Below are 10,620 nucleotides of genomic sequence, written 5' to 3' on the forward strand. Positions count from 1 at the left end.
TACAAGTTGACCTTAAGTGCCCCTCAAATATATTTGTAATCAATTTTTTTTTTACAAGAAATGGCTAATTTCAATCCCAACAGTTTTTGAAATAATGTTTTGGTGCCAAAGCGAAACTGCTGAAAAGCATTCTAACGTTCACAGCTTGGTAAAGCCCACTGAGTCAGTTTTTGCAAAGACAAAAGTCTTGTCGCCTTGTCATATGATGCACCCAATCCTAGATTACAGCCTCACCTGTATTCAATAATTGATCAATCAATTAGTGGGTGTGTATAAAAAGAACCCCAGCACACCAGACCTTCACATCAACTGCAACTTGACCTCTGACAACATGCCTAAGATTCACCCTGAGACCAAAGCGTTGATTATCAAGAGGCTGAAGACCAGATCCACTGCTGAGGTGGCTGACACCTTCAATGTGTCTCAGCGTCAAGTACAAAGAATAAGAAAAAGATTTGAAGAGACTGGAGATGTTTTTGACAAGCCCAGGTCCGGCAGACCCTGCAAGACAACTGCTCGGGAGGACCGTTTGTTGGCTTGAAAATCAAGGCCAGCCCCATTTCCACTGCAGCAGAGCTCCACCAGGCCTGGTCACCTCAAGTCCCGTGTCAACCAGGACAGTTTGTAGAATTCTGTCTCGAAATGGCCTCCATGGTCGAATCAGTGCCCAGAAACCAGCACTAAACAAAAGGCAATTAAAAAAACGTGTGGCATTTGCCAAGGCCCATAGCCTGCTAAAAGGATGGACGCTGGAAAAGTGGCAGAAGGTGGATTTCTCAGATGAATCTTCGGTTGAATTACATCACAGCCGCCGCAAATATTGCAGGAGACCTACTGGAGCCCGCATGGATCCGAGATTCACCCAGAAAACAGTTAAGTTTGGTGGCGGAAAAATCATGGTCTGGGGTTACATCCAGTATGGGGGTGTGCGAGAGATTTGCAGGGTGGAAGGCAATATCAATAGCCTAAAATATCAAGAAGTATTAGCTACCTCTTACATTCCCAACCATACAAGGGTCAAATTTTGCAGCAGGATGGTGCTCCATCGCATACTTCCATCTCTACATCAAAGTTCCTCAAGGCGAAGAAGATCAAGGTGCTCCAGGACTGGCCAGCCCAGTCACCAGACATGAACATCATTGAGCATGTCTGGGGTAGAATGAAAGAGGAAGCATGGAAGACAAAACCAAAGAATCTTGATGAACTCTGGGAGGCATGTAAGACTGCTTTCTTTGCTATTCCTGATGACTTCATCAATAAATTGTATGAATCATTGTCGAACCGCATGGATGCAGTCCTTCGGAGGGGGGTTTGAACCACCAACCCTGTCCCGTAACCACAAGGTTGGTGGTTCAAACCCCTCTACCGGCAACATGCCGAGGTGTCCTTGAGCGAGACACCTAACCCCAAGTTGCTCCCCGGGCGCTTCATTGCAGCCACTGCTCCTCCGGGATGGGTTAAATGCAGAGAAATAATTTCCCCATTGTGGGACCTCATGGAAGTCATACAAGATATTAAATATGGATCTCACAGCACCACTACTTAATTCACTGATGTTATGCAACATATTTTTGTATTTGAAGTAAATTATTTGTTCAATTTTCACATTACTCTCTGTAGGCGACAAAACTTTTGTCTTGCCAAAATCTGACCTTGTCACGGTGTGTGTGGTGTGGACCCAAAAGCAGGACGACCAGGAGACGGATACAGTTCTGGCGCTTTATTTAAAGCAGAGAACTCAGCATACAGACAGGCAGGATAAGACTCACAGAGGGAAACAGGCAGGGGATCAGGCAGACAGAGATCAGAGGAAGCGGAGGTTAAACTCCGGGTCGGGGACAGAAGGCTGAGTCGTTGACCGGGGCACAGGCAAGGCAGGTAAGTCCAGACAGGCAGGCAGGGTCGGCAACGGGAAATCAGTCCGGGGGATAACGCTGGAAGGTCTGGCATAATGCGGAGTACGATCTGGCACCGACAGCAGGGAATCCAAGGGTTTATGAAGGGGAGTTGATTGGAGATGAAGACCAGGTGAGCATGATTGCAGAACAGGTCCAGGTGTGAAGTGAGACAGACAGGAGGAGTGGCAGACCCAGGAGGTGGAAAAACACAGCAAACTGCTGTGACCACAACAGTACCCTCCCCTCAACGGACGCCTCTAGGCGGCCTAGGCCTCTCTGGGTGAGCCAGATGGAAGTCACGGATGAGGGAGGGGTCGAGGATGAGACCCCGCGAAACCCAGCTTCTTTCCTCTGGCCCATAACCCTCCCAATCCACGAGGTATTGATGCCCCCTGCCCCGACGACGAATGTCCAGCAACCGCCGGACGGTGTAAGCGGGGTGGTCGTCAATCAGACGGGGAGGAGGGGGGGAACGGCCGGGGGGGAGAGGGGGCAGACGGAGACTGGCTTAAGGCGAGAGACATGGAAGGTGGGGTGAACGCGCATGGCTGGAGGCAGCTTGAGTGTGACAGCTGAGGGGTTGATGACCGAAACAATAGGGAAAGGGCCAACAAAACGAGGGGTTAACTTCTTGGAGCCAGTCTGTAAGGGGAGATCCTTGGAGGACAACCACACCTGTTGACCCACCCAATAGGCAGGAGCAGGAGCCCGGTGGCGGTCGGCAATGCGCCGGTTCTGCTCAGCGGAGCGCAGCAGAGCGGAGCGTGCGTCCTTCCATATCTTGCGGCAACGGCGGAGATGGTGTTGAACCGAGGAACGGAGATGTCATCCTCCTGGGCGGGAAACAAGGGTGGCTGGTACCCCAGGGAACATTCGAATGGGGACATGCCGGTGGCCGCACAGGCCATGGAATTGTGGGCATACTCGATCCAGGAGAGATGGTCGCTCCACGCAGAGGGGTTGCGCGCAGCCACACAACGAAGTGCGGTTCCTAGGTCCTGGTTAGCTCTCTCAGCCTGCCCATTAGTCTGTGGTTGGTATCCTGAAGACAGGCTGACAGAGGCTCCAAGCGCTCGGCAGAAGGCCTTCCAAACTTGGGAGATGAATTGGGGACCACGGTCGGAGACGAGGTCAGTGGGAATCCCGTGGAGGCGGACGACATGCTGCACAAGCAGCTGGGCAGTCTCGGTGGCAGTTGGGAGCTTGGGAAGGGCAATGAAGTGAACTGCCTTCGAAAATCTGTCAACAACAGTTAGTATAACAGTGTGGCCCTTAGAAGGAGGAAGCCCAGTCACAAAGTCAAGGCCGATGTGAGACCAGGGCCGACCAGGAACAGGAAGGGGACGTAACAAACCAGCAGGAGCTTGATGGGAAGACTTGGCCCGAGCACAAACCGTGCAGGCAAGCACGAACGCCCGGGTGTCAGCGTCCATCGCTGGCCACCAAAAGTTCCTCTTCAGGAGGGACAGGGTGCGGACCACACCCGGATGACAGGCAAAGCGCGATGTGTGGCCCCACACCAGGACTTGGGAGCGAACCGCACTGGGGACGAAGAGACGGTTAGGAGGACCGTTACCCGGATCTGGTTCAGTGACTTGGGCCTCCCGGATGAGGGACGTTATCGATCTCCCAGGTGACGGCAGCGATCTTGACGCAGGAAGGAGAGAGGATAGTGTCAGGGAGAGCCGGTGCGTTCTCCAGTGTTGAACTGACGAGGAGAGGGCGTCAGGTTTGACATGGGGCGGAACCTCCCTCTGCGGGACGGTAGGTGAGGCAGGTGAAATTAAAGCGCCCAAAAACAGGGACCAACGAAATGGGGGTTGGCTTGAGCCAGGGGTGACCCAGGACCGCTTCGCTGTCTGGATGTATGGACAAGTTCTTGTGGTGGTCCAAACAATTAATTCAACGGTTGTTCTGCCCCCTCAAGCCAATGTCGCCATTCCTCCAACGCCAGTTTCACAGCCAGCAGCTCTCTGTTACCCACATCATAGTTGCGCTCTGCAGGTACAAGCTGGCTCATCCGAGAAGAACGAAGGGGTGATCTTCTCGTCAGAGGCAGAGCGCGGGACAGGACCGCCCCACCCCGTGTCAGAGGATCGACCTCACGATGAATTGCCTGGAGGGGTCAGGTTGGATGAGAATGAGAAAAGTCTTTTGAGGTCAGTGTCTCCGCCCCAGGTGTCCAGGCAAATGGGAGGGCAGGTGGAGGTGAGACGAGTGGGTAACTGTTCTAAAATGATGCCAACCTGAGGACAGGCGTCGATGAAGTCATAGCTCCCGAATCCACAAGGTCCCTACGGGGGAAGGGGATGACCGAGGAACAGAAGAGTGGCATCCAGCAGCGAGCGTGAAGAGAGAGGAACGGGGACGGAGGGCGTGGCTCAGCAGGGCCCCGAGTCTCACTGCTGAGCCCGGTCTTTTGGCAGTGACGGACAGGTGGAGATGAGATGCCCGGGCAGGGCACAGTATAGACACACTCCGGTCCTAATCCGATGAAGCCGCTCCGCTTGGGTGAGGCGAGTGCGCCCCAGCTGCATGGGCTCCTCTTCAGTGACAGCACGTGTCACGGGGGCAGAGAGAGCAGCTCTCGGGAAGTGTGGAAAACGTGAAGCAGCGAGTGCCGGGGGCACGGAACTGCCTGTCCTCTCCCTACACCGCTCACGTAGGCGATTATCCAGCCGAATGGAAAGGGAGATCAATTCGTCGAGAGTGTCGGCCTCCTCCCTAGTAGCCAGCTCATCTTTAATTGACTCACAAAGACCGGAAAAAAAGCCCACGTAGAGACTTGTCGTTCCAGCCCGACCTGGCTGCATAGGTCCTGAACTCGACTGAGAACTCGGCTACGCTACGGGAGCCCTGACGCAAGGAAATAAGCCGCTTGGCAACGTCCCCTCCCTCCACTGGGTGATCAAAAACCTACCTCATTTCAGCTACAAAAAGGTCAAAGTTTTCATTAACTGGGGAATCACTTTCCCATAAAGCTGAAGCCCATGCTAATGCATTGCCCTTAAGTGACCCAATAACGAAGCGATCCTAGCTCTGTCAGTGGGGTAGCTGAGGGGCTGCTGACTGAAAACTAAGGAGCACTGGATCAGAAAGGCTCTGCACGTACCCATGTCCCCAGCGTAGTGCTCAGGGGCAGGAATGAGAGGCTCACGAGCCCGTGGCAGGTGTGTCGAGAGAGTGGGGCAGGCGGAGGCGCCGCAGGCAGTGGAGGCGATGTGGCGGGGGCCAGCAAGTCCAATTGTGCACCCATCTGTGTGACTCGGGTAGCGAGACTCTTAAAGGCTTCCATAGCGTCCCGGGAGGGCGTTGTTGTGCTCAGCAACCAGAGCGCCTTGGGCGCGAGGAGCTCCGCGGATGCTGTCAATGTCCGCTGGGTCCATCTTGGCCAGATCGTTCTGTCACGGGTGTGTGGTGTGGACCCAAAAGCAGGACGACCAGGAGACGGATACAGTTCTGGCGCTTTATTTAAAGCAGAGAACTCAGCATACAGACAGGCAGGATAAGACTCACAGAGGGAAACAGGCAGGGGATCAGGCAGACAGAGATCAGAGGAAGCGGAGGTTAAACTCCGGGTCGGGGACAGAAGGCTGAGTCGTTGTGGGCACAGGCAAGGCAGGTAAGTCCAGACAGGCAGGCAGGGTCGGTAACGGGAAATCAGTCCGGGTGATAACGCTGGAAGGTCTGGCATAATGCGGAGTACGATCTGGCACCGACAGCAGGGAATCCAAGGGTTTATGAAGGGGAGTTGATTGGAGATGAAGACCAGGTGAGCATGATTGCAGAACAGGTCCAGGTGTGAAGTGAGACAGACAGGAGGGAGTGGCAGACCCAGGAGGTGGAAAAACACAGCAAACTGCTGTGACCACAACACATGACAGCCACAAAAACAAAGACAGACTAATTTTAGCCATTACAAATTGCCATCTAACCCACAGTAAAAGTGCATCTTTGACTCAGCTGTCTGCATCTAATATGAGTAAAGGCTATAAGATAGACCTGTTCACAGGACTATCATTAGACTGTTAATGTTTTGAACACAGCAACGTTGGTTAAAGTTAAGATACATTCCAGACATAATCAACATATGTTGCTGTCAGGTGCATGGCAGGTTCATGGTTTAAGTCAGGGTTAACGGACGTTGCACTTGAGATGGCTGTTAAAGTCTATTTGGCTGAACGTATGTTAACAGAGAGAGAGGAGGTTATTTTTTGTTGCCAGTCAATACAAAGATCAGCACTGAAAACCCTTTTGTTGGGTGCAACCAAAAATGTGCAACTTGTATTTCAAAATATGCCAGAATTAACCTGAACCCAATTTCACAGCCCCTACGAGGCTTGTGACCTGGAGAGCATACACATCCTGCAGCCTCATCAGCCCCTTGGCGGCCCCCTGGAGGTCTTCCAGTTTGGGCAGATCACCCTCTTCCCCCTCGTAACTGGACCTGAGGCCCTTTTTGTACATTTATTGTAATGAAATCACAGTAAAATGGTTTATTTTCGGTCCATACAGCTGTAGTAAACCAGCCAAGACCAGACAAGACGGCGTTTAGTTTCCCGGGATATCTGGGACTGCCACAACAAGTATAAAGCAGATATAGTAGTTATTTATAGTTATTTTTTGCATGGTTGATGGCGGAAATAAATGGATGAGTTGACAACGGTTTCCATGGAGATTAGCCCCTCCCCCTCTGCAGCGAATAAACACAAACGGACCTGCGAGTAAACTGACGCGAAGACGCGTTGTGAACACGACATAAAGACCTGTTGAATCAGAATCAGTATGCGTACGCATACAAGGAATTTGAATTTATTGTTGTGGTGCATCTTTAAAACATTAGAAATAACGGAGAACAAACTGTAAATGATTGTTGTACAGTGTTTATAAATATAATTTAAATGTACATATCATGTGATGTAAAATAAAACAAGCAAGTAGAAAAGTGATTTTAAGGTAACCACGCAAACTTTAGTTTTTCATATAATTCTATTATTGATTTGGTGATAGGCCTGCACAAAAAATATATATATATATCATCTCCACCAAGACGTATCCATAGAGAAATGAGACCATATAACACAATTTTGACAAATTTTACCAGCATCAAAAATGAATTAAAACAGAAGTTTTATACCGGGGTAAAACACACCGATTTGTTCATAAAATATCAGCAGTACTAATCTGCAAGAATCTGCAATCCTTGTGTGATTTTTAGGTTTATGAATATGTGTGATACAGTCATACCACAATGCATTAGCTTGCCTGCATCCAAGTCACACACAGTCCTCCATGAGCATATTGAGAGAATGAGAGGCTGAACTCAGCGGCAGCTGTCAGACATAATGAAAGGGACTTTGAATTCACCACTGAATTGACATTTTTATTGATGCTGCTGGCACAGAAATACGATCACTGCCTGGTTTATGTCTAACAGCAATAGTGACAACATTTGCTGCAGGTCTGATGGTGCTAACTGAACCTCCACATGAATGGATTAAACGTTTCCTGCATGCTAAATCAAAACTGTAAAATAATCCCACTTTCTCTTTCCTTCTCTTTCTCATTCAACAGCAATACATAACTAATATTGCTGACTGCAGCAGGTAAAACATAGTTAATTTATACTTTTGTTGATAAATTCTAGACTTTTCATCATCAATTCTTCTAAGGCCTTTTTTGAGGAGCTGTACTTAGTGCTTTTCAAAATGTACAAGACATGCAGAAACATTTTTTTTAAACATCACAAATACATCTTTGGACATTTGTGCATTAAGTTTGAGAGCTCTGTCAAAACTACATCAGCCAGTTCAAGAAGCAGACAGGTTGTCCTGAATCTTGCCTCTCTTGCCGGGTTTAACTTTGTCTGAGCAGCAGAAAATTGTCTTCAGGATGCTGCCCTGGAGATTCTGATTCCCAAAGCCGTATATGAGCGGGCTGAGGAAGCGTGGAGTAAGGATGAAGCAGAAATAATTAAAAAGGCAATGTCTTCTGATAGCCAGTTGCATGCAGCACTATGAGACTTTCAGTGATGGGGCTTCGTGGAAAGCCAAAACGCACAGCAGCAGCTGAAAGCCGTAGCAGCACGGTGCATGGCTTTGCTCACAGACGCTTTGTCCTGTCTCAGCTTCCTTGTTTCCAACAGGATTCTCACATAGGTAAAGAGAATGACAACAGCCACGAATAAAAAAGAGAATATAGACACCAACTTTGAACAAAGCCTGATTCAGATGTTTTGATAAAGGCAGGTTTGCAAAGCACAGGTCTAGAGAGGATTTCAACTGCAGCAGGATGACTCACATCGATGGAGTCTAACTATAGGCAAGACACAGCTGATGAGCCACAGGGACAGAATAATTACCCAGATACGGTCTGAGCACCATGGCCGGGCGCTGCAGCGGATAGAAGATAGCAACATAGCGCTTCAGAGACATGGTGGCCAGGATTAAAGGCGTGTTCTGGAAGGTGGCAGTGGAAAAGAACAGCACAGAACACAGAAGACAAAAATACAATTTCACCTGGCCCATGACAAAGAGGAAGAGCAGCACAGAAGACAAGAGCTGGAGAGTGTCGTTGATCAGCATGTAGGCAAACAGGATGTAACGTGTGGAGTCCAGGTACTGCCTGTGAGACGCAAAGATGTGCAGCATGACAGCAATGCAGTAGAGGAAGACGCAGAAGAGGGGGATAAAACTACACACACCTTGATGATCACAGACAGGCTTTTGTTGGTAGTTGCATTGCCTGGAAATTCGTCAGATCACGCATTTTTCAACTGGGCACTAGAGCAAACCTGTTGAAGAGAAATTAAGTTTAACGTCAAGACACACATTAAAATACATCCTAAAAATAAGATATTTTTTCAATTTAATTAGGTTTAGAATAAGAATAGAATTGAGCTGTTAAAATATAAGAACGGCATAACACAAATACTTGATAATTTAGTGAAAAACCTCTGTTTTGTAAGAACAAAACATACTATTTAGTTTTATTCTACTATTTGCACTTCAACTTAGTACACATTCAACCTTCAGAATAAAAGAGCCTTACACTCACCTAAGAATGCCTTCATCAGTCAGAGGAGAAGCTTTAGATTGCTGTTCTTCTTATAATACAGCTTCAATGTACAACATCTTCTGGATGTTCTGCCCCTTATCTCAAGTGTTTGGCCCAATTCAGATCTGATTGAGTCCAGCCCAATTCCTCCAGAGAGACATCATTTACATGCTATTGTCATACAGCATGACGTCTCTCATTAATTAATATTTCAGTGGGGAGATCGGATCCTGAAGCAGTTCAGCAGACAAGTTCACAACGTATGACATAAAAATAATCTGTTTTGATCAAAGTGGCCACTGCAAAAGCGAAGCCCTTTTTAAATTCTTATTTTTCAGCTGACATCAAATAATCCAATGCGTACTCTTGTAAAAATCTGTAATGTATTCAAGTGCCCCAATGAGAGTGACAGTAAATCAGCATGCACAATACCTGTATCCTGAAATCAAAGACAGTAACTAGAATTCAGCCATTGTTTATTTTATCATATACGGGTTTGCTTTTACGTTACTTTCAAAATAAGCCTTGTCTGACAATGTGATGTCACTTTGGTTGTGGTAGCAGTTGCGACCCATCCCGCTTAAATGTGTGCAGGCTGTGCAAAAGACTCTGAGCTGGTGAGCTTGTGGGAAACTGAGTGGCACTCAAGTGGTTATAGTATTTATGGGAACTACATTTAACTTCTGGACAGACTGGAAAACGGAACTGGTAATTGCAAAATATCCCTTTGAGTATTTTTTTATTTTTGTGCTGATACAGAGCAGTTTCACATAACTGATCCCTTTCCAGCTGGAGGGGGAGCTCGTATTGATTGTTGGCGCTGTGGTGATTCTGCTGAGTAGACACTTTCAAGTGAGCTAGGTCAGTTGTTCTAGCTGTGTCTCGTACAATGCAGTTTGGGAACTGTTGAGCAAGTGTTTTGGCAGCGCCCCTCACTTTATTTTTATTATTTTTTTACTTTAGATTAGTGTGACGGTGGACTGTGTGACTGTGTTTATGAGCTGTAGACATATCTGTCAGTAAAGGGAAGTCAATCCCTGCAGGACATCCAAAAGACATTCATGGGCCTGAATTAAGAACTTTTAGTGGTGTAGAGATGCCCAGTTTATATTAGTAATGGGTGCTTTACTTAAAGTTCACTGTTGACTCTTGAGAAAACACTACAAAGATATTTGACACTGGTTTGTAGGGAAAGTCCTTGTTCTAATGCAGGTCAAACAGTAAACAGTTTCCAGCTGTGGAAAGTAACTAAGGACATCTACTCTACTACTTCTCTTACAAGTAGTAAGTACAATTTTGAGGTACTTCTGCTTTACTTGAGTATTTCTATTTTATGATACTATATATTTTGAATCCACTACTTTTGAGTCGCAAATATTGTACTTTATATACCACTGCATTTTAGTCAAGATTATTAACAAGTTATATTTTACATCATTAATACAAAATAAAATCAAAAAACTGATTTTGCTGTGTTATTCTAGCATATTAAGTATTTCATATTACCACCTTACAATTGGTAATCCTGCATAATGAGTTTTACTTTGTACTTAAAGGATATTTTGATATCTATACTTTTGTATTACTCCAGTTACATTTTTAATGCAGGATCTTTACTTGTTACAGAGTATAACACTATTACACCGTGGTATGACTACTTTTAGTT

General features: G+C 47.2%; 1 pseudogene; it reads right to left on the bottom strand.

Annotated features, from left to right (window-relative positions):
• Positions 1-7,708: 7,708 nt before the first annotated feature.
• Positions 7,709-9,529, bottom strand: LOC129116996 (olfactory receptor 2AG2-like; annotated as a pseudogene).
• Between the last annotated feature and the right edge of the window lie 1,091 nt (positions 9,530-10,620).

Source organism: Anoplopoma fimbria, unplaced genomic scaffold, assembly GCF_027596085.1.
Source record: "Anoplopoma fimbria isolate UVic2021 breed Golden Eagle Sablefish unplaced genomic scaffold, Afim_UVic_2022 Un_contig_9420_pilon_pilon, whole genome shotgun sequence".
Lineage (NCBI taxonomy): Eukaryota > Metazoa > Chordata > Actinopteri > Perciformes > Anoplopomatidae > Anoplopoma > Anoplopoma fimbria.